General features: G+C 37.7%; 1 protein-coding gene across 2 annotated transcripts in view; it reads left to right on the top strand.

Moving 5' to 3' along the window:
- The first annotated feature begins 3,818 nt into the window (after positions 1-3,818).
- The window catches only part of ATG5 (autophagy related 5), a 1,857,662-nt gene continuing 1,835,476 nt past the window's right edge, over positions 3,819-26,004 (top strand). For both annotated transcript variants that reach the window (XM_044065239.1, XM_044065232.1), the window contains exon 1: positions 3,819-3,935. The gene's annotated coding sequence lies outside the window, so the exon portion shown is untranslated. The remainder of the gene's footprint in view (positions 3,936-26,004) is intronic.

Below are 26,004 nucleotides of genomic sequence, written 5' to 3'. Positions count from 1 at the left end.
GATGGGGATGCTAAACCTCCATTACCCCAATCCCTGACCACCCCAGAATGCATTACATTAACATTGTTTTCAATTCACAACACTGAATCAATTACTTGCTTGAGGTATACAGCACACAATTCACTGGTATGTAGTTCTAACATCCTGTGTCATAAGTAGATATTCCACTTTCAGTATAGAACTATACTGCTACACTTTTACCTACTCATTCTTCATCTTATCATAAAAATGCATGCTAAAATCTCCCTATCCACATTCAACAAAGTAACGCCTATTATCCTGAGCCCACAGTAACAACCTTCCTTTGATACATTTTACTCTCCCCCAACAAACATTGTCATTTGCATCTAGTGGCCATAAAACCTACCCACCCATCAGATAAACCTCTTGTCAAAAGTTTGCTTTACCAAGGCCAAATCTCCCACTAGTGCTAAACCCATTACTCATCATAAACCAATTCTTCTGTCTTAATCATTCTTCTCCATCTCCAATGCAGGGATACCAAGTCTAGGGCCGGTCACTGTCAGTCTTTCTCTTCCTCTGACCCTACCATTTCCCATAAAATTGTTGTTTAATTATGTCTACAGAATGCCAAGAGTCTACCAAATAAGGTACAACAACTTGATTCCTCTGATATGGTAGCAATTACAGAATCCTGGGTCAAAGTTCCACCCCAAACCTAAATGTTTTATTTCCTAGTTATCATGATTTCTACAAAGCTATCCCAGCGAAACAAGTGGGTTATGAAACTCTCATTCTCTACAAACAGCATTTCAGCTTATCTGCTGTAGCAAAATCCACTTCTATCAATGTGCACTAATCCTGTTGGTTAGTCTCCAATATGAGTCTAAAGAATGGATAAAAATATATTGTCACCCTAGCCAGCCTCTTCTAACTGCCTCTTTAAAACACCAGATCTCTAATAAACTTGATTCGCCTGACTGCTCTACCAAACCATTACATTCTAGTTCTGGGATTAGCAGATTTAGGACAAGTGCAAATGGCTGAAGACGCTAAAGACCCAACTTAAAAACAAATACCCATCCCTTATTCGGCCTCCTAATTATCACTATACCTGATGTTTCCTCCAGCCATATATACTCCTCATCTTTGAGCAACCACTCCCCTCTAGTTTTTAAGCAATGTGACCCTTTCCCAAAGCAACTTCTAAATCACATTTCCTTTAAATCTAAAACTTACATTAATGCAGAAATATTACTTAATTTGAGAAGCAGACTGGCTATCCTTTTTCATCTCCAGTAATAACAATATCATTGCTAACCTACAAAGTCCATAGCAAAATAAAATTAATTGCAAAAGAGGTTAAAACCTCATTAAAACTTTTAAACTAAGTCTGGGATGACTAGAAAATAACCACTGGTCTAAAAGAAAGTATTGATTAATTCTCTTAGAAACTCAGACAAAAAGACATTACAGTACCACAACAGATGATCTACAGGTTACCATGATCAAATTCCCTGAGCACTAACTCCCTGAGTAACAAGACACCGAACTACAAAATGCTGAGAACTGTCTTCCATAGAAATAAATGGGGCAAGGATTGTGTGAACAGTGTAATTGTCATCCTTGTGGGGAAATGGGGCTTTTTTCTTAAGTCCTGCTATCCAACTGTGTATACTCCATAGCACCTGGCAGGTTGACAAGTAATGGTATTTTGTAATACATATCCATGCCTCTTTATGTGATGTGATCAAACTGCTCTGCTCTCCTGCTCCCCTCCCAATACACAAGCAAGCACATCCATGTGATACGTGATCAGGGATTCTATCATGGACAGCATGCTCCAAGATCAGCCATTCTTCTCTCCGCCCCACGAGGAGAGGTCAGCGACATACGCCTCTTCCTTCTTTTCCTCCTTTTTACCAGCATTAGGAGTTACCTGTGCTGCTCTCTGAACTCCATCACAGTCGGGCTTTATCCCGCTATAGCAATGCAGCTGGTTTTGACAAAATTTATCAGTACCCATGCCTGTTCTTACATTAAAAATGGTATCCTTTCCAGATATCATCATGCGAGTCTGACCAAGAAGAAACACCAAGACTATCCTTTAGACCTTCACTGGTGATGATCAATATGGAAATGAAACCTCACCGGTGCTATATTTTGTGACTGCAGCAAAGATTTTGGGCCTTTAGCCATATACTAAGTACAACTCTTATCAGACCGTGCTTCAGACACAAAGTTACTGGACAATTCTCTAATTTTGTTTTCAACAAATTATTTACTGTAAATGTGGGAGCCTCAGTCTCCAACTGTTTAATAATTAAGTGGGTCCCTAAGGGTCCATCTTACCCCTACTGAGTTCTCTTCATTAATGATCTGCTGTCTGACCTTTCCAAGCTTCATATTATCTTTCGTACTGATTACATGGTAACTTACAGGCTTCCACTTCTCCTGCCACTATGAAAAGCCATTTGAGAGCAGTTATCAAGCTTCTATCATCCAGATTGTTAAACAATAAGCTACTTTTAAATCTCAACAAATCCAAAACAATGATCTTTGGGACCAAGCATAAACTTATTACTGTCACACAAAATTAAGTCATTAATTATCTGTTCCAGTCACCAGTTCATACCACCCCAATTTTTAAATATCTAGGAATCATCTGGGTGGACCAATCACTGTCCTTCAAATATTGAGTAGAATAAAATGGAGAAAAGCTCGGAAAGCATTTCTTTTGATCATGAAACACCTCACACTTCCTATCCCCTGAAGGCCCTATTGCTATTAGTAAATGGGTATGAATAACCTAACTTGAATATAGCCTACCACTAGTGGGAACTTCCTAAATCTGCCACAAAAATTTGTAGATTAAGCTCCTTGGCCATAATGGAGGGTCAAAACCCAAAAATAGGAACAGATTTTAACTACAGTATTTATAAACTTAGAAAATTGATGAAATACCAGGTTTTGCATTAGCGTGCATTTTCTGAAGTGTATGAAGCCTGAAACTCAAATGTCTATCATTATTTAGTGAGTTCAATTTTCAACAACTTGCCATAAAGCAACAAATTTTGTAAAGAACAGACCAAAATGTGAGACAGAAATCTGGACATTCTGCGAAAATCTGGACAGTTGAGAAGCATGCTCCAGAATCAGGGACAAATCCAGAAATAACAGGGGACGCTTTTAAAAATATTAGTACTATTAAATTTACAGAAAAAAGTAATGAGAATTAGCATGCATTTTCTGAAGTTGACATTTATAATTATAATTATTGTCATGGTTTATTATCTGTAATCCAGCACCCTTTCCCCAAAACTGTCAGCTTTAGGCGGGGTAAGAGGGATAGAGCAACATTTTCAGCCAAAATGAAGGACATATTGAGAAATATAATTACCAAGGTTAGCAAAATTGCATCTCACTTTAAACTGAGGAAATAAATGCATAAAAATACATGTACGCAGCTATTTGACACAAAAATACAAGCAGTTTTCTCTAAAAAAAACACCTAACAGTACCTCTGAAATGTACAGATTTTCGCCTCATATTTTTGATCTGTTTGTTCACTGGGTTGATATATGGATTAAAGTCACTACATAATTACATGTATTTGTGTTTCAGACGTCCTATCCTTCAGAAAATGCATGCTATCACAAATCATGTTATTCTAGCAACTTTCTAAGTTTATAAGAGCAATATTTACAATTCTTATTTTTGGGCCCTCCCCCAATTCCCCAAGACTGTCCAGATTTCTAACACGAAAGATACGACAAAGTGCCTAAACTTTCTTGAACCACTGGTTATAAAACAATCATATAAGGCGGAGAATTGCGTAATTCGCGTTCCACGTGACGTAGAGACGTCTTTAGCTCCGTTCCTTTCACAGACCAGGAAGTGTCAATGCTGGTTTACTGGGCACTACGGTATTTTCAAAACTGCTGTTTCAAGCGTCTTAGAAGAGCGAGTATCAGGTAATGGTGTCACTGCATTGGTTCAGTCGCCTTGTCTGGTACTGGTTTATACATTTTAGAACTCTAGCGTTGTCATTAAAACTACATCATTTAGTTTCCACCTACTGCAATGTTTGGTGCGTTATGGGTACTGTATTTTTGTGCTCTTAAATTGCTGTTGCATGCTGTTCATACATTTAACCCTCTTCTGGATCTTTTATAGAAAATACTATTATGGATGAACTACATGTAGTCAGTCCTTTGCTATACGGTTTATCTGTAATTTACATGGTCATAAATTAACCCAAATGCACTATATAACATTGGAATTGCTTTTAAAGTGGGTTGTACCCATGTGTGTGCACATTTATTTTTTTCAGGCTCCTTGGCAGTGTACTGAAGTACTTATAGAAACCCTTAGACTTCTAAAGCTGAGGAACTGTATAAAGTGCCGCAAAGGTAGTTCACTTTAAAATAATTAACTACACGAGAGAAAGCTAGACGGGTGAACTTTGATTACTTGTATAAAACAAGCAACCTCATCGCAGATGTAATGTTGGTCTGGGTTTGGAGTAACTAAATTCTGTGGTAAAGTTTAGTGCATCAAGTTATTGCAGTAATTTCTGTTATAAACACAATAAATACTTCCCGAACTTCAAAGAAAGTTTGTGTCCGAGACAGAAAAGGAAAATTATATACACAGCACGAGGCCCAGCTGAAAACTGAAAGCAAAATTTTAAACTATCCGATGTTGACAGAGTAAGGAACTGGTGCATCTCTCCAATATGCAAGGGTACTGTTATAATGTTTGTTGATGGGGCGAGACGTTACGTACATATAGGGTAAGTTAAGCAGTAACATTGCGGTCAGGACCACTGAAGACAGTTTTTGGCTCTGTTTGATGGAGTGGAATAAAGGTAATTTTTGAAGGATGGGTAAAAGGCAGTAGTGCTACAGTACACATTTATTTATTTTTAAGGACGAATTTATGGCCATACAGAAGTGAGCAGTTGAATAGCTACAGAAATTAGGCACAAAGTATTTTGCCAGATGCATCCTTAAAGACTAATTTCTTTGCACACTGTGGAACTTGGCCAGTATACAGCAGAACTGCCCACATCAGTTTCATTATTTTGCAGCTTATTAGTCATGCTGTGATCATATTCAGCCTTACTTCTCCTTTACTGAGAATCTGTTTTGGACTTTACTGTTTTATAAGACTGCGTGAATTCATCAGGCTGACTATAGCTAAGGGCATGCCAGACCTTGCCACCATCTGTTGTATCTTTTTCTACTCACCACCTGAATTGGTTGGTGGGAATATATTGAAATTTGTCACATTTTCATTGTTTAAGGGTTGGGCATTGATGCCAAGCTGACAAATAAATATCCAGTGTCAACTGTTGTCGAGATATTTCTATCTTAATAGCCGCATACTTTATATTTATTTTTTTTACTTGGAGTTGGTAAGTCACTTTACCTCAGGAGGGGGACGTTGCATGGGTGCAACAGACGCCAAAGCTATGGTAAGGGCATTTGGCACCCGGGGCATCGTTTAACATATTGTACACCATTAAACATTTTCTTAATGTGGCAACACAACCTAAAAAGTTGTTGCTTCCCTTTAGAAAAAGAACAGTTTGTATACTGCCATTAAGCAGTTCTGACTACTTACAAGCAGCTTGTAAACTGTCAAACTTTTTTTTTTTTAAGGTATTGCTCTGTACCTTAAAAGTTCAGTTTGAGAGAGTAGTGATTGCAGTTGCTTAATGGTAAACAAAGTTAAAGTTCGAATGGTTATAACGTTGTTATGATTATTTAAAGTAACTGTTGTGCCCTGCGTAGCTGCTGACTGTTCCAAAGGTTTATCTCGAGTCATCCAGTGGTCTTTTGTCTATCATGCTATGGTTCTTTGTGACCAGTTGCCTTCCTGATTTGGATACATGAAATGTAGGTCTTTTTTAGAAGTTCTGCCAGACCTCTGTTTAGTAGGGTCTATTTGAATCCTCTCATGGGCACAAATTCTATTTTTTTGATTTGTAATTTAAGTTGATATTTTTGCCACTTGAGCATTTCGGTTTTGCTGTCTTTATTTATATTATGTTGTTTTCAACTGTAAATTGTTTACTAAATGGGTTTTAAATCTGCAAATATTTAAAAAAGCTTCAAGGATTTTTGGAAATGATTACTAAAGCATCTCTTAACATGCAGTTTATGGAGTGACCATCACATTGCATTGTTGAGCACAATTTGCATGATTTCAGCAATGGAGGCAGGCATAAAGATGTATTTGCTATAGTTCTGTTTGAGAATACAGTCCCTTTTTATGTGGAACATATTTTTGCTTGAATTACAAAAGTTATTGCATCTGACAGTGGAACCATTATAATGTAATGCTATTACTGAGCACCCTATATTCTATTAAGGAGTTCTGAGATGGGTTAAGAAGACCAGCGTCTCTGCTAATGAATGTATTTAAGAGCATATGTGTGTATATGTGTGTAAAATATGCATGCATGTAGTTTGTATTTAACAAAGTCAGTTAGCAGTGTAGAGGGCGGCCGCGGTGGTGCAGTGGTTAGCGTTGCCGCCTCACAGCAAGAGGTTCTCTGGTTTGATCCTCTGCTGGGATGCCTTCTGTGCGGAGTCTGCATGTCCTCCCTGTGGTCGTGTGGGTTTCCTCCGGGTGCTCCAGTTTCCTCCCACATCCCAAAGACATGCTGTAGGTGGATTGGACATGTTAAATTGGCCCTAGGACTGAGTGTGTGCCTTCTGTGGAAGGTTGATCCACTGTGGCAACCCCTAACCGGGAAAAAGCCGAAAGAAGAAGTTAGCAGTGTAGAAGTCTTAAATAGTAGAAAACTGGAACTTGTATGTTTGGGGATAGTACTACCCAGTAAACACCCACCCACATTGTGTGTATTTGTTGCTGAGCAGCATGTCTGACATGCACAATATGTAATTATGAATCCCACAAGAACAAAAGCAAAACTGTTTGCCAGTGGATTACAGTGAATTTCAAAACTTGCTAACTACAATTAAAGTGTATTGAAGTGTTTGTAAGGGCTTTGACCCATGCTGCCCCCTGACCTGTTACTCATGTATACTAATAACGAGATTGTTGAACCTTGGCATAAGGGAGTACTCTGAGGTTCCACGACCTTAGACTTTGTATAAATTCCCCATTTTACAGTTTCATTCTAGCTTTTCAAGGTTTTAGCAGAAGTGCATACTTGCATGCCGTATCCAAAGTATGATTCACCTGATTCAAACAGGCAGTGCTGTACTACAGTATTAGGTGTAGCTCCTACAGACAGTGTTACATTCCTGAGCTTGTCCATCATGATTATAGATGTTAATAGAAAAATGTATGGATTGAGTTTGGAGATCTCTACTCTTGGATAGTATGATTTGTACAGGGATAAAGATGACATTGTTCTTGCAGAAGTAATTGATGTTACTTAGATAGTGTAATATGTTCTGCTGTAAACCTGTATCTTCAAGGGCTTCTGCATATTAGCCGTTAGTGTACTGTATATCATGTTTGTTATGCTAGGTGGGCACAGTGGTGACAATGGGCTTGAAAACAAGGAGAGGGGACTGCAGTAAGTAGTGTAATGGTATATATTTATTTTATTTATTGTGATTTGTTTACCGGGAAAGTCCAACTGCGTAATAAATACCCATTTTCAGCAGAGGGCCAAGGAGAAAAGCTGCAGAGATAACATCAACTAAAACAGTAATATAGATAGGATTTAAAAAACATGTATACATACAGTTTGACAGTGGATTACACAGGGTACAATAAAGCATGTATAGACACCAGTAATGTAGTAAACAAAATAGTAAAAATAAAAACATAATCGGGGTATACAAAAGTATTAGAAGTATTGTCTGTTATGCTAGGAAATTAGAAATGTATTAAAAAAATATATGTTCCCTTCTGTGAATGTGAAAAGGGCAGGTGTTGAAAGGTACAGATAGTATAATGAGTGGTTAACAAGACTGTGAAGTATTTGTTTATGTAGATAATACAGTTGAAGGTGCATGGGCATAGCCATTAGTTAGTGAGAAAGTCTGTCAAAAAGGACTTAAATACACTGAAGCTAGATGTAGTTCTGATTGAATTTGGGATAAAATTCCATAGTTTCTGTGTGCAGTGTGAGAGTAGACTTTGCCCCATACTTTTTTTATTGGTTTATACATTTCAAGCAGGTCTTTGCCTTGATAGTGCCGAGTGCTGTTTGGGATTATAGTGATGAAGTACTGAGGAGTTAGAAGGGCAGGTAGATGGGTTATATAGTAGTTTATGGATTAGAAGAATTTGTGTATGGGCTACTTGATGTGAGAGTTCAGATCAAATCAGTTGAGACCACGTAATGTAGAGCAATGATGAGCTTTATGTGGCAGGTTAGAGACCAGTCCACCCACCTTATAACAGCATTGTTCCAGGTGTGATTTAAGGGAGATCTGGATGTTAGTTAAAATAGATGAGCCATGGAGAAGAGAGGGTAAAAGAAAAGCATTAGCTAAGATGATTCTGCTATAAGGGATATGGAATTTTTTTTGCTCTATGTAGCAGACCTAGTTTTGATTTTGTTATATAATTTTGTATGTGAAGATCCAACTTTAATTTGTCATCTGTGGTGATTCCAAGTAGTTTAGTATGGGTAACTACTTCCACATTACTTTTCTAAACAATATATAGCTATTGAAGTTACTTTTGGCATTTGCATGGGACTTGAGAATAAATAGTTGTAGTTTAGTCTTTTTGGGTATTAAGTAAAAGTTGGTTTTGTTGTAGCCACAGTTCAGTGATTGCAAATTGGGAGCAATCACCAAGTCCCTAATGATGTTAATATACTGCAGATGGGGTTAATGCAGACAAATGATTGGTGCCAAAGATTAAAGCTAAATGGAAAAAAACTTATTATTATTATTATGATTATTATTATTATTCCCTTTTGGAAATCTGACATCCCTGCTTAATTACACTGTAGACAGCACCCACCTAAGTGTATACCCACTGGTATGTGCTCTGGGTACTCAGGTTGATAACATTCTGAACAGTTACTCCCATGTGTTCACAGTACTAAGGAAATCCTCAGCCCTCATCAGAGCAGTAACTGAGTACAGTGCTCCCTTCTGCATGTACCTCACCAGACACCTGCAACAACTGGAGAGACCACAGAGGTTTGTCACCAAGAAATTACTGGGCACAAAACGAATCTTACATGGTAAGACTGAAAGCCCTGTCACTGTATTCTGTCTCCTGCAGGTTTCTAAGGGGTGATTTGTGCCTGGTGTACAGGGCAATCTATGATCCATCCCTGATGGAAATGCTACACACTTGTAAATCAAACTGCACAAGGTCACTCAAGGATCTCAACCTAGCCTCTAACATGAACAGGTCATGCTGGAGAGATAGATACATCTCCCAGAGACTGCCACTTCTCTGGAACAAGCTTCCAATTCATGTGAAACAGAGCCCTTCCCTGACCCTCTTCAGATGCAACCTAGATCAATGGATGGGTGACTTCAGATTCACTCCTGGGCCTGGGGTGGTGCCTATGTCCTCCTGGACAGAGAAAGTTTGTAACTACCAAACTAGTAACCTTCTAAGAACCTATAAACTGAGTTGAAGGCATTTTGTGTCCTGTATTGTAGCTGTAGTGAGTTGTCAGATGAGTTGCCATCTGCACACTGAAAAAGGCACGCCTGCTGAATGGAAGTTTATGGGTTATTGTTGAAAAATTTAGAGCGGTAGACTGGGAATAGAGCCTCGAGGAACACCTGCTCTAACTAGGAAAAAAGAGCGAGAGAGGAGAGCCATTTGACAAAGTGATATATTTCAGAGAGGTAGTTAGAAAACATAGAAGAGTTTGGTTTGAAAAAGCCTAGAGAGAGACAACATTTGAATCGGTAGTTTCTCATGTGACCTTGTGTCAAAAGACTTTTGAGAGATCAAGAAAAACAGGAGAGAGAAACTTTACTTGATCTCTAGCCTTATTACTGGTGTCTGAAAAGTTGAGGAGAGCAGTAGTGGTGCTGTGACCTGGTCAACCATGCAGTGTTGAGGTTAGGACATAAATTAAGAGGTATTAAAGGAGTTGCATATGAGTACACTTTTTCAGGATATTGGGGGGGGGGACGACAAGATGGCAATTGATAGAAAGTTGGAGATTTCAGAAGAGTTATCTGCTTTATAGAGGGGAATAATAAAGATTTTTTTCCAGAGGGCAGGGTCATGGAATCCTGTTGATCAGAACTGAGACTAGGTTTGCAGCTGAGTCTGCTGCAAACCTAAATTATTCAACAGGGAGGTCATCAGCAGAAGCAGAAGTGGTTTCAGTTTCTTTAGCAGCTGTCTAACATAGGATGTGGAGACAGGTTAGTGATTTAATGGCAGGGATCTCTGCGATGGTAAAGTTTAGTTGCTCATCTGGGTGGTTTGGGAAGAGTAAATGAGACTATCATGTTGAATAAGGAAATGTTAAATTTGGTAGCAGTTTCTGTGGAGGATGTCTGGATAGGGGTTTGGTGAGGAAGGAGAGTTTTATGGAAGAATTTTCTCAACTGAACTTCAGAATTTCTTTGGATTTTTTTTGTGATTGTTTTGTAGATCTGTGTAATATTTTATTTGTCTGGGTAGATTTGCTTCTTAGTGAGGTATGCAACTCTTTGAATAGATGTAAGGCTTGAGGGGTTTTATCTTTGTCCCATTGTTTCCATGCTTTGCACATTTTTACATGACAATTGTAGTTGAATGAGTCAACCAGGGGATTTGAGTAGTTTTTACTCTTTTATGGACAAGGGTATGTAAAGTAGTCATGTATATGTTGTATGTTGTTGAATTTAACAGCTTTGTCTGTGGGTAAGGTTTTGAGTGGAGACCAGTTAAAAGATTTTAGTAAATTATTGTGTGTGTCAGGATGAAATTTAGAAAGATTCTGGGTAGTTCTATATTGATGTGTTTTTTTTTTTTTTTTTTTTTTTTTTTAGCTGGTGGGTTGATTTCTGTATTGGCAAATATACGGTGATGTTCATTAAAGTAATACGTTAGTACCCCTGAGTTAGCATACTTATTGGGGTTGGAGACAAGTATTCAGTTGAGAACACAATTTTTGTGATTTAATTTGTTGAGTCAAGTAGGAGAAGGGATTAGCTGTTTGAACCCCTACAAGTTAGGACCATTGGTGCCGGAAGCTGTTGAAAATTTGGGGGGGGGGTGTCTGAGGGTGACATGGGCAATTAGTGATCTAAAAAGGGTAATTTTTTATAACTATTTACTACCACAGCATAAGTTCACTTGGAGGACATTTTAAGCTTAGCCAATTCTTTTTTGGTGCTTGAATTAACATTTTCTGATTGGTCTTAGCTATCCCATGGCTGATAATTGTATATTAGCCCTAGTGAGAACAACTGTGATCATACCATAGATAATTTGAGGGGACCCATGTAAGGGATGCAGCATTTAGGAACTGCCTCTATCCATTAGTGGCATGAGGGGAAATTCTGGAGTACATTTTCTATTACCCAGCCTTGGATCCAAGATGCATTTGAATATGGACGGATGAGCTTTGTTTTATTTTTATGGGTGTTTGGAACAGTGGTAGCCTCTGTGATATATATATATCCATCTCTCCACAACATTCAGTTTAGATACCTGAACTGAGTATTTCTGATGCCATTTGATGATTTGCTGATGTTCAGTAGGTCCATCTATATTAGGTCGGAGGATGCCTTGTATGCCAGACATGTCACCTCTAAACACTCTGTAGGATACTGAGTATAGTAATAAATCTTTGAGGTGGTCCATGCAAGACCTGTTGTTTAGAACTTGTATCCTTTTAGTAAGGTATCTCTGAAGGTATTCCAATTGTTGCATGGGGCTGGACAGATACATGCCAAAGTGGGCATTATACAAAATGATTGACATAATGAGAGCTTTGTAAAGGGGGACAACAGCAGCTCTAGATCTAGTCACAATCAATTTGTTTATAAGCTGTGCAATATAGAAAGGCTTTCTTATGACACTGGGCACATGTTGGTCAAAAGTTAGGTCCCTGTACACACAAGTTCCCAAATGCCAAACAATTGGATCAGTTCTCAGAGGGCATTGTCATGATTTTGGCACCAGTTATTTGGGACAAACCTTCCTGCATGATGGTTGTCATGTGGGGATTCAATAACTGCTCCTAGCTTGCAGTCATCTCAGACTTAGCCGGCCAAAGCTCTTTTAGTATTTCTTTTTACTTTTGAGATGTATATGCCAAACGGACAAGTCTACGCACCGATCCCTGGGGGACTCCATGATGACTGGTCTCTTCCCCTGTTTTGATCTCCTGTATCCTGTGAGCCAAGCTGGCAATGCAGCTGATGATGCAAGTGTTTGCTACTACATTATTCATCTTTTGTACTACCCCAGAGTAGGGGATTGTGTCAAAAGGCTTGACCAGGTCAAGGTAATGTGGTGTGAACCGTTTTACCTTCATCCATTACTTTGGTAACAAGAGTAAAGCTTAAAATATGCCCATGATTTTGAGCCTTTCACACTTTCCTCTGGGCTGCTTTCAAACACATTTCTAGGGCAATGCATCTGTCTCTCTTTCAGCTTTTCCCGGTTAGGGGTCGCCACAGCTGATCACCTTGTCTGCTTATGATTAGCAGTGGAGTTTTACGGTGTTTAGTTGCCAGCCCAGCGCCCAACCTTCCACAGAAGGCACCCCAGCCGAAGATCAAACCGGAGAGCCTCTTGCTGTGAGGCGACAACGCTAACCGCTGCACCACCGCAATGCATACATGTATGCTTTCCTTGATTCACCTTCCTGATTGTATTAAATTATAATCCTTGTATAATACAGCACCAGTTAGAATGTGTTTTAAATCTGTAGTTTTGAACAGTCTTCCAGTAAGCAATGAAGCAAAATGTATTGTCCAATAATGATGAAACTACCCATTTCAGAAAGTTTCAACCATAAAAGACCACTCAAAGTTGTCATTACTCATTACAATCCACCAGTATCAGTAAATGTGCAAAATCTCTGCAGAAGTAAGTCCTCTAAATAATTCCACATTTAAGGGATCTCTAACTAATGAAGAGGTTGCTGCTAGGAAACAACTCTATTAGATCCATTGATCAAGATATAGTATTATCACTCGATTATTTATTTACAAAACAGTTGATAAGGGTGATACATATAAGCCATCACAGAAGAAACTTTTAAACAGGTATTTGGAACAGGATAATTTGATCCAGTACATATTCTAAGCACAGCACACTAATTCCTCTCAATTAATAATTATTAAAATAGTGAACAATATAACTACTAACATAGTTAAAATAGAATTTATAACAACTAAAGATATCATACACAGAATATATACATACACAATACACAATATGTATTATATAGATACTAAAATAAACAGACCATATTTAAACCGTAAATGACCATATATTACACCAAACGTTCCGCTATTACTCATCACGTCCACTCTGACTGCTGTCATATATCTAATTACTAATATCAATTATTGCCTGAACCCCTCATACCTGCTATGTTACCATACATTTTCTTTCAGCACATTGCTACTTATCATTCTCCTCTCAACCTCAAAAGAATGCAACCTGATAAATCAGTGTATTTGGGTGAATGCTCCGCACTATTTTCATCTAATGGGTGATTTCCCTTTCTTATGAGATCGTAGTGGGTGATTTGTACTTCCCACATAACAAATATGGCATACTTTACATTTACTGCCAGCTAACAAAAAATATTACTTATACATTAACTGGAGCCTTAATACAAAACATTAATGCCAGCACGCATACATTGTTTATGGCCTATCTGCTAGATTTAACACAATACAAAAGCACACATTGTTCTGTATGGCAGAGGGCCCTTCACCAGTTCTTCATCAATATGTTCATCTATCCCTTCAGTATTATCAAGTTCCTTCAAAATCTAAATATTCTATATTCACCTCATTTCTCACCAACAGTAATTCTCCAAATCATTTAAAATACCCACCTCTTATATCCCTGATAAATTGTAATTTGTCCCACGAAAAGATAACATGTTCTTTGAACAAGGGTAAGCTTGACAGATCCACATAAAATTTTATTATGCAATATTCTTTTGAAAAAGTAGAATTGAATCTAATGTTGTTGTTTAAATACAATTCTTTTTCAATACAGGAGTATATAGAAAATTTAAATTGTACAACATGTTGATGTGGTTGGTAGAATAATCCACCATATAAATCAGGAATATCATTAGGAATGTTGTCATATAAGCATAGTATAGAAAAATCATTTAGAAGAAGGCCTAGAAATAATTTATCAGATTTAAGGAATAGCAGACAAGATAGATAGAAGAAAATTGAATAGGCTGACCATACTGGAGGAATTGAGATATACGTGGGAGTTTAAGGATTTACCCAGATTCTGAAAGTGCCAATATTGATTAAAACCAATGAATTATTATTGACCTTCAAATGTGAAATTTCGACTCTATATGACAGACCTTCACTTGCTACAAATTATTGAATATTGAATTAGTATAAATTAAGGCAGATGAACATTATATTAGACACCAAATATACAGACCACCCTCTGAACAGAAGATAGTTATTTATAGAAGTTATAGGAAGAGGCTCAAGGATTATAGATGAAAGGAGAAACATCCTATGTTACATGTAGAAATAGAACAATGTAATAGAAATAGACTTGCACCTATATGCCCAGTAAGATTAAATTCCTATCAATTTACAATGGTAAAGTGTTTTTGGGCGAATGCTGCTATTGATGATATGACTACTAATGATAATTATCTTTAAGTGGTTAAAGTATATGCTGCTTTTTATATGGAAAAGGCTGCTAATTTGCTACGTGATAGGATTGCTTAGCATATTTATTTAAAGGCTCAATAATATGGAAAATGTTAAATAGCCAAACACACTTGATTTGATCACAGCATTCATGGAGAGAATATTTCAGGGTATTAGAAGTATTCAAGCCTGATTTGAGAGGGGTAATATAGGAGCATGATAGAAGTAAATGAGGATAATTGGATTATCTGTTGAAAGTAGACAGGATAAAAAGAACAATGATAAAGTAGCATGAAAACTAATTGACGGAACTAAAGATATAAGTATCAAGTCGGCAGTATTTTAGTACAGCGTGAACTAATTAAGATATATTTTTTATTATATATATATACATTTATATATGAAGTATTATAATATTACATTAGTATTTATATATATATATTATTATTTATATTATGTATTACTATATAATTATATTATGTATATACATATATATAGAATATGTAGAATATACATGATAAACATACAATCATGTTTTAAAGTTTCACCATTGACTTTATATATTGGCATATTTTAATCAATTTATAAAGGAATTAGAAATTAATTGGAAAATTGGTCTAATTGATTGATTGGTTTGTTCTATTTTAGTATTTATGTAACCTGTATAACATGTATAATTTGTAACAGAAAAGTTTATTATATAGCTTATATAGCTTTAATTTATCAACTTTTATTATAATAAATTGTCCAGTTGGATCAAAATTGGTCCTTACTTTGCCTTTTTGCTCAGTGTAACGTTTTATAAAAAAAAAGTTTTGTTCCAACCTGCAGCATTTGTGCATGGAGCAGCATTTTTGTTTATTTGATATATAACTCTATTTCATTGTTTGATATACAAATAAACTGGCTGTAACACTTGAAGAATTAATTGCCTATGTTATATTTAAAAAATTATAAGCTAATAATATTGCAACAGGGAACGGATGGGAAACTGATAACAGGTTCATAGTTACTAGGTAACTCCTGCAAAGGAGGACATTCACAAGACTGTAGCGTCCACTCCCTTTAAAATACAACACAGTACAGTATCAGTGATCCATCTGAATACTGTGGGAGAAAAACCCGCAGTCTTCTGCATCAAAGGTAAGGCTACTACCTGTTGTGCTAATAACAATGCAAATGTCTTGGAATAAGCAGCTGTAAACTTCTCTTCCCCTGAAGCTCTCAGCTCCTTGTTTTTGGGTCTTTCGGCTTTTCCCGTTAATGATTGGCAGTCGATTTTTATGTGCCGAGTTGCCAGCCGTGATGCACAACCTTCAACGAAGGTACGCCCATTCATGCATGTCTCCACACAGAACACGCTCTAGCTGAGAATCGAACAGGACAACGTCTTACTGTGAGGCGACAACGCTACCGCAGTACCACCACCACAGTAAGCTCTCAGCTCCTTGTAAAATTTGTTATTTATTTAACATTTGTTTACCAGGAAAGTCTGACTTGGAAGAAAGCCAATTTTCAGCTGAGGCCCAGGGAGAAATGCTCTAGATGTATGACTTTGTAACATAGGAGGAAACCAGAGTACCCAGAGGAAACCCACACAAATGCAGGAAGGACATACAGACTCCACACAGAAGGCACCCCAGCCAAGAATCAAACCACATAACCGCTTGCTGTGAGGCAGCAACACTACCATTGCACCATCCACTTGACGCAACTAAAACTCTCAATTTCACAGCAGAAGAAATCTGGAAAAAGCCAAAATGTATGGGGCGGGGGATGGCCAACACCAGGGACACGTTTTAAATATTGCTTTGTATAATCTTAGAAAGTTGCTAAAATAGTGTTTTGTGTTACCATGGGTTTCCAAAAAAAAAAGATGGTAAGGCTGAAACTTAAAGGGCTATCATTATGATTTGCCAGAATACCACAAATCTTAAGAGGAACAGACCAAAAGTATGAGCCAAACTCCCTGAATCACATGTGGTGGTGTGAGTAGAAAATGCAGGATACTGTACCTAAGGTACAGGGTTTGAGCCCACATACTTCTAACCACCAGTTATGGCATCAATCAACTAGCCACTGACAAACAGTGGGGCTTGCAGATAATACATGAGAGCACAGAAGGGTTGTATTCCACTTGTGGCTGTGGACATTGCAACTGAGCCAAGGAACGATTTATGTGGTGGTATTTTGCAGACTGCTCAGCACAGCCTTGCAAAACTGATAGAAACAGAAATCAAGCCAAGTATACTAAATCTTACTTCTCAGACAAAAGTGAGATGTCTTAAGAGTCCAAAGCCCAGCTGTATATCTAAAAGACTAAAATGTTTATTTTTTTCCTATAAGGCCTTTGTATACTAAATGTGTAATATTCAAATCTTAAGGCCAAGGAATGTAGTAATAAGTAATGTGATTATACAGAATAACCACTTTAAATAGTGTTCTTTTTCTTATCCTCCACAACTGTTCTTTCTCACAAAATGTACTATTGAGAACATGTTTTAGCTGGCCTGATTACCTGTGCAGCTGGTAAAAGCTAGTTGTCCACCTTCAGTCCAAGTAGAACTGTACACCTGTTGCTGGTGCTGTTTGGAATGAGCAATGTTAACCTATTTTTATTCTTGTAATATCCCCAGATTCTGTAATTTACTGCTTAAGAGGATTTCATGATATGCACCTGTGGTTAACCAGTAATTAGAAAAGGTAGTGTCAGCAATGTCAGAATACACCAGCATTTTAGACAAAAAAGTAGCATTTATTCTGTATAAAAATGGCAGCTCTGTAGAAATGATGTCAACACTTCAGTCATTTTTAGCACACTGACATTAGGTTCAAAATACAGTAAAGTATGGGAAACGTACATTCCTAACATGGCTATATAATATAGTCAAAGCAGTGCAATAATTTTGAAGTTACAATGACTATATTACTTATTCACAGTGTTTAAAAACTCTAGCATCTGTACTGTACTTAAAACATCACAGTCGATATCACATTTACTGAAGTGAGAAACTGTAACTTAAAAGGTGGAAGAATGTAACATCAGAGTAAAGCTAGCAGAGTGTGGGAAATGGAACTCCTCGGCCCCTAGAAGAAAATAATCAAAAATGAGAATGCAGATTAGTTTGATGGTGAGAAAATGTTTTACAGTAAAAAAAAGTGCTGACAGGCATAAGAAATCACAGCAACCTTCTAGGAAAGGCTAAACATACTGTTCAAGTGAACAAAAAAAACATTGCAAAAGCAGACACATTTGTTCTGTTTTTGCTGAAGTGTGTTTGGCATTATAATAAAATAAATATATTTCAGTTCTGATACAGAAATACATGAAGAATTAAATGAACAGCATAGACTACCGTATGTCTCTCAGGCATGCTCAAAGCATTATACAACAGCAAATTACATTATTATGCAAGTGGTAAGCTTAAGAGCACTGTCTTATACTGCCGAATCAGTGTTTGACATCTTGTACAGCACAAAGTGAGGAGGGGTTGGTTGTGATCTGTTCCCGCCTCCATATATTCTGAGGAAATAGGCCTAACTGGTGAAACTGTGTTTATTAAGAGGATATCCTATTAATTTTTCTTGATCAGCCCTGGAATTAGAATGTTTTGCATTACTGTCACAGATGACATAAACAGAGTTAACACACACATTTCCAGCATAACATAAAACTGTTACGGAGCTAAAACACACCAGAGCCTTCACTTCCAGCATAACATAAATGGAGGCCGAGCTAACACACACACCGGAGCCTCGAGCCTTCACTTCCAGCATAACATAAACAGAGCTAGCACTACACACAATGGAGCCTTCACTTCACTTCCATCATAACATAAACAGAGCTAGCACTACACACACCAAAGCCTTCACTTCACTTCCAGCATAAACTGAGCTAGAAACAAACACCAAACAAATCACCCAGTGGGTAAATGACTAGTAAATGCACAAAGCTGAAAAACATGAGCCAAAACCACACTCCAGTGAATTTACATGAAGTTAGCGCTTTCACCATCCACAAATGGCATCATCAGAGTTGTTGATAGGAGCCATTAACGTACATAATTTATACACCAATTAATTACTCCACCTCCAATAAAAATCCAGCACATCGTCTTAAAGCTACATACATAAAAACAACACTACAATCATATCAAACAAACAATAAAATACATAAATATTCTTACCCAAATAATAACTAAAAACCAATTGTATATACAGTATTAATAAATATGTATTCATATTATATGTATAACAGTAAAAAAAAGTCATATTGGAAAAACTAATTTAAAGTTTGTTTGCTCTTTGTTTCAAAACTGGCCTAATAGCTGTATGGCCATTTAAGACCAGGTGGAGAAAAATAACCTGACACTTGTATTCCAATAATTCAGCCCTAAGGTTGTCAGCCCATCCTCTTTCACTAGGGGCAACCCTATCAATCACAAAAAATATAAAGTTCTTGTAATAGGGACAACTAACACTATGTATATGTAGGGCACTATGCGAGTCTTTTACCCTGATAGCCCGAAGATGTTCAGATATCCTGTCCTTCAATCTACGTATAATTTTCACTACGTAAAATTCAGTACAGGTGGTGCAAGTTGCTATATAAACCACCTTTTGGGTGTTGCAACTGCACCTACCTGGACAGGATATGGTCCTATTGTAACCTGCGACAGTAACATAGGGCCCATCGTTTATAAATCTAAAAAAAATTACATGTCCCACATTTATACATCCTGGAACATGTATATGTAGAACTGTTGTTGTTCTTTCAGCTTTTCCCGGTTAGGGGTCGCCACAGTGGAACACCGGTCCGCTAATGTTTGGCAGTAGATTTTTATGGTGCCGAGGTGCCAGCTCGACGCCCAACCTTCAGCGAAGGCATGCCCATTCTACACATGTCTTTCGAAGGACATATAGACTCCATACAGAAGGCGCTCCAGCCGAGAATCGAACGGAAGAACCTCTTGCTGTGAGGCAACAAATGCTACTGCTGCACCACCGCGGCTTAGCATGTGTATGTAGACCTGTGTGACTCCAAAAACTCCTTTGTTTCGTCCCCTTGAGAATACTACCCTAGGGTAACTTCCTAGTTCTGTCTTCAATTCCTTGTCAAAGGTAATATCCCAAGCTGTCCAGATAACATCCAATAAATCAGATGTTTGGTTGTTGTACTTAAGAACCAAAGCCCTCTAATCAAAAGTTTTATTTCTTTCTCCCAAACCATTATTACCTCCCCATAATTGGGGGCAAAAGAGGTTTCCCTTTTCTTGGTGACCTCATTCCGTATGGATGTTAACATTTTTAAAGGTATCCCCTGTCACAAAAAAACCCTGTTAAGGTGTATAACTCTTGTTGGTATATATTGTTGTCACTGATAAGCCGTGACATACTGACCATTTGTCCCTTCACAATTCCCTATGTTGATGGGGGGTGACAACTTTTATAGTGGAGCAATGAATTGCTGTATGTCTCCTTCCAGAAGACATTACTCTGCAACCCTTCAGACGTTTTGGTCAACTTAATGTCCAAAAAGTCAATGGTTTCACTGTTCCACTTACTGGAAAATGAAAAGAATGATGTATTGTTTAGATATTCAACGAACTGCATAGCTTCAGCCGCATTGCCTCTCCAAAGAACCAATACATCATCCAAAAAAACGGTTATACAAGGCTATTTTGTCCCTAAATGGTGATTGGAAGACAAACATTTCCTCCCAGTGGAACAGAACTAAATTAGGAAATCCGGGGACACATTTTGCCCCCATCGCTACCCCCGAGATTTGGTGGTAAATTTCTCCTTCAAAACTCAAGAAATTATTTTTCAGCGACATTTCCATAAATGCTGCCATCATATTCAATTTTCCACCACATAAATGTCCACTTTTCACCAAGCTCTCTCAAAAATAGTTAATGCCCTCATCATGAGGGATAACCGTGAAAAGGTTAATCACATCTATAGTAAGGAATGTCCAGTCCATATCATCCCTACTGTGGGTACTTAACCTTTTAAGACAATGCCAGGAATCTTTTAATATATGTGAAACTCCATCTACCACCTGCTGTATACCTTTGTCCACATAAGCGGCCATGGGCTCTGTCTTTGAGCCTCTAGATGACACTATTGCCCTAAATGGTGGGTTATCCAATTTTTGTGAATTTTGGGAATTCCAAATACAGCAGGTGTGACTGGATGTTCCATATTAAGAAAATGAAACTCGTCTTCATGTATAGCTCCATGATATAAGGCATCTAACAAAAACAAATCTATTTTGTGCTAAGCTATATTAAGTTTGTTTTTGGAAACCCTCTGATAGGTGGTGGGATCATCAAGAATGTCTTGCATTTTTGATGTATAGTGAAATTGTGACATGACAACCCCCCCCCCCCCTTGTCAGATTTCATAAGTCTAACCTCAGTGTTGTTGGCCAATTCTAATAAGGCCTTCCTTTCATCAACAGTAAGATTAAGTGGCAAACATTATGTTTTACTTTAGTTACATTTCTAATGCCATTAATACACAATTTCTCAAACATCAAAACATCCCTATGCACTGATGGAATAAACTTACTCTCTAGTGAGCACAGCCGGTGTTTTAATGTTGGTTTGACTGTTTTGGTCCTTAAAAAAGAGTGCCAAACTTAATTGCCTAGTATACAGTTTCATACTTGTGTAGACATCAACTATATTCAAATTAAAATCTGGAACAAATGTAAAACCCTTACACAAAAGGTCATGATAAGCTTCTTTAATATCCAGGGCACTGAAGTTATAGATAGTGAACCCTGCATTTTTAGTGATTTTACAAACAGGCATCTCAGTCTGAGTTTCAAAATGAAAAAAATTAATCAGCAGGTTCATAATCGGTTATAGAGTCTCCATACGAACAGTCATCATTTAAAGCAGTCCATATCTCCACCTGTTGTTGAACCACTGGACTTTCTTCCGGTGGGTTTTCCTGCATTGTTGTTGCTGCTGCTGTTCTATACCATTAAGCCGATTCCCTTGGGCCCCTTCCCTTTTGTTCTGTAAACGCTCCGATCTCCTCAAATGTGGAAACCGGTCTAAAAAACATTGCTGTTCATTGTCTAAATCGTTTGCCACATATTCAGAATTGTTATGACCAAAATTAGCACTTTTATCATAAATCCGTTCACCTCCGTTTTTACCCACATTGTTCCCTTCAGTATTAGTATTACCAAAACATATGCAGTATTGTTCTTATGTTCATGCATATCCCTTGAAAGTTTTTTAATCTTAACCTTGATGCTTTTGTCAACATACTTTTCTACATTGGTCAGAACTGTTTGATAACTTTTAACATGTTGAAAAAATAATAAATCACTGATTAATAATTTCATTAAGGGAAACAGTCTCCTTTTCAAGTGTAATCAACTTACTTTGATTATTTTTTATGATAATGTCCAACATTTCAAGACCAGTCCTGTCAAATAAGTTCACAAGTTCTTTGTACGCCGAGGACCCTTGATCAATGCCATTCGGAAATTTCCAAACCCTGAGTCCTTTCGGTACTTGCTTCAGTGCCTTGGATTTAGTTAAAAAGCATTATCCAATTGCAGCCTTCTAAATTTTTGACAGACGCCCTCGAAGCAGTCTAATTTTTGTTTTACAGTTGGCATGCTTCTTCTCTCCTCATTCGAAACCGAGAAGTCTAGTTCAGGTACCTGAAGCCATTGTTGGATATCCTTGCCGGTGGTGCGTGTTGCCCCACCAGTTACATTGCCTTCACCGTTCGCATTATTTACTGCTTCGAGGGCTGGCGGTGAATGCAGAGTGAAAAGCTCAATCTGCGAATCAGTCAGCATCACTTGTGGAGTACGTAGGACATCCTCCTGGTTGAGTAAAGCCGTTAATCTCTTTACGGAAGCAGTCAATTCCACAACGGCTGCTTCCATTTTCAGTTATACCAAAACAATAAATACTGGAGATGTGGTTGAGTCGAAATTCAGCCAAAACAGTCACAAATGCCAAACAAATCACCCAGTGGGTAAATGACTAGTAAATGCACAAAGTTGAAAAACACGAGCCAAAGCTACACTCCAGTGAATTTAATGTAGCTTCACAAACTTGGCGCTTTCACCATCCACAAGTGGCATTATCAGAGTTGATAGGCGCCATTAACATACATAATTTATACACCAATTAATTGCTCAATCTCCAATAAAAATCAAGCACATCATCTTAAAGCTACATACATAAAAACAGCAACATTACAATCATATCAAACAAACAATAAAATGCATACATAAATATTCTTACCCAAATAACAACTAAAAACCAATTATGTATGTTAATGGCTCATATCAACTCTGATGATGCCATTTGTGGATGGTAAAAGCGGTAAGTTCATGGAGCTACATTAAATTCACTGGTGTGTGGTTTTGGCTCGTGTTTTTCAACTTTGTGCATAAACTGAGCTAGCACTGCACTAAACGGGCCATCACTTAACAGAAATATCACTTAAAACAGAGCTGTCAGTTACTTCATAGAACTGAGAACTGGACTTCATAGAGCCGAAGCCTTATCAGCAAGAAGTAATGGAGCAGTTATCCTTACTTCTGGCAGCGTGCTTGCAGCAGCTTTCCACACACTTTTGTGCTTAAATTAATTCCCGTTAGTGCAACGTGCACATGAGTCCTACAGGTCTTGCAGCTGTAAACGTGGGGGGGGGGGACACTTCCTCCCCCTTGCCCTATGGTTAGGACTATAATTGGGGTGTTAGATGTCACAGGTAAGCAGTTAGTGTTAATGTCACCTAAGATAATAGTTTCATTAGTAACATTTGTAGTCAGCAAAAAATATAATGTTTTCTAATAAGCTAATATTATTACCTGGTTGTATGTAGAGTGTAGCAATACATAGCTTCCCAGGTTTATTAACATTTAGAAGACAGATAAGAGGTTCTGCATTTTGAAAGATTGGTATGTTTTGAAGGGTGAGAAAGTCAAACTGTTATTGTATACAATTGAACACCTCCCCCTTTTTTTGTGTAGACTGTCACATAATTATATTTTAGCCAAGTAATAGAATCCCAGAATCTTTTATATGGGGTTTTATCCATGTTTCGCTAATGACCATTATGTCTGGTTAGTAATGAAGAAACCATGCTCATAGCATTGTAGATATAGAGGACTGTAGAGTAAAGGATGGATTATAGTTGAATGTAAAGGAAATGATGTTGAGGGAGAAGGGAGAAAAGTAATGGGGGGTGAGAGTGGATTAGCTTGCTGGAGATTCCAGGCAGGATGGTCTCTTATAATGGGGATGGTGAAAGGTAGGATTTTAACAGAGTACAGTCAGTCAGAGAAATTAATCATGGTGCTGTAGAGTGGAATTGTGAATTAGAAGAAGTGTTAGGAAGAGAATAATTGAGTGGCTGATGTGCATAATAAAAGGTTTGTGGGTATTCCATTTTGTGCCAGTATGTAGAGAAAGGGTAATATTGAAGAAGCATTTCCTAAGGAGAAAGACGCGAATATTGTAAATGGGGGAAAGGACAATAAAAAGTATAGCGTGTGATGATACAACAACAGAGAAGAGCAAGTTAAATGAGGAGCAGTAGAGAGAAGAATAAGTGTGGAGGTTGGGTGACCTAAGTTTTTAAATCCTTTGGGTGAATGCTTTTGGATAATGAGGTAGTAGGGATTGATTAGGCTAGTAGGAAGAGAAGGGGGTAGGAATGAGGAAGGTGAGGGAGTATTTGCAATATAAATTTAGAGAAGGAGGGGGTGGGTGTGAATTTGGCATACTTTAACACATGAAGCGTCTTTTTCTTTTAACAGTAATACAGACTGCAAGTTCAGTGGCATAAATAGTTTTAGAGACTTACCTAGTGGCATCCAAAGGTGTTCATCTGTATATAGTCCTCAGTTTTGCAGTTAAATTCCAGCTGTCCAGGAATTGGTTAGGGTTATATTTTGATAGGGTCCCGTGTATGCGATTTAAGGCTATGATATGTTATTGAGCTGCTTCCGATGTTACAAGGTTTGATTCTTTCAGCCATCTTTTTCCTGCTGTGTGACTCTTAACAAGTCACTTAACCATATAGTGCTCTGGGGCAGTTGTAATATTGGGATAGGATTCTCAATGACCGTCTGGACTGCATGACAAGTGAATTCTAGTAATGCCACCTATGGATGCTGTACACTAATTAGCTATTTGACCACTTTTTTAAACACCTTTATTGAATTATCACTTGTGACATAGGCAGATTTACATTGATATAAAAATAATCAAACTATATTAACAAGTTCACATTTACAATATACATAACGTATTTTTATATTTTCTATAATTGTTGGACCATATAAATTAGTCAAGTACTGCCTACTCTTAAACCTCATTACTCTTCCAAAATACTTCTGCACGGTGCAGTGGTGCAGCGGTAGCATTGTCGCCTCACAGCTCGGCTGGGATGCCTTCTGTGCGGAGTCTCCCATGTCTTCCCTGCGTTTGTGTGGGTTTCCTCCCATGTTACAAAGACGTGCATCTGGAGCCCTTCTCCCCGTGCATCCACTGAAATTTTGCTTCATTCCAAGTTGGACTTTCCCGATTAACAAATATAAAATATAAAATATAAAATAAAAAATAAAAATGTATTATTCCAACAGTTTCCATGCATTTCTTTGTATATAATTTACTCTATCCCTTTCCAAAGATCCCACTACCTGCTTTTTTTTTTTTTTTTGTTGGTTTTCATTCTGATTTCCATTTTTCTAGTATTTGCTTTTTTTTTGACCACAAAGAGAATAAAGCTTAACAAGGTCTTTGGCAATTCAGATCCCGTATCCCAACTCAAAGTTAATTTCCATAGTTGCACTCATTTGCTCACCTAGTATTCCTGACAGAATACTGTGTAGGGAAATTTTAAAGTCCGCCATCTCAATACACTTCCAAAACATATATTCCCAGTTACCTCTTTCTTCCCCATCACACCTCCAGCACTTGCCATCTACCTGAGGAAAATTTCTTTGGAGTCTGCTTGGGGTAAAAGTATCTATGCAAACATTCCAAGCAAAATCCTACATTTTCTAGATTTTGTCGCATGTTTAAGAGCCATACATATGTTCTGACATTGTTTCTTTGTGAATTGCATATCCACACACTCATCTCAAGTTTTTTCTGACCTCTTCAGATTGATTCCTTATCATGCAATATTTTATATGCCCTACTAATTATCCCTTTTAAGAGCAGCTTCTGTTCTACGTTCATTTAAAAACTCAACCAGTGCAGGT

The sequence above is a fragment of the Protopterus annectens genome, chromosome 1.part0, assembly GCF_019279795.1.
Source record: "Protopterus annectens isolate FY-2018-M chromosome 1.part0, PAN1.0, whole genome shotgun sequence".
NCBI classification, from domain to species: Eukaryota; Metazoa; Chordata; order Ceratodontiformes; family Protopteridae; genus Protopterus; species Protopterus annectens.
The sequence above is the reverse complement of the archived record's forward strand: the minus strand, read 5'-3'. Positions and strand labels throughout refer to the sequence as shown.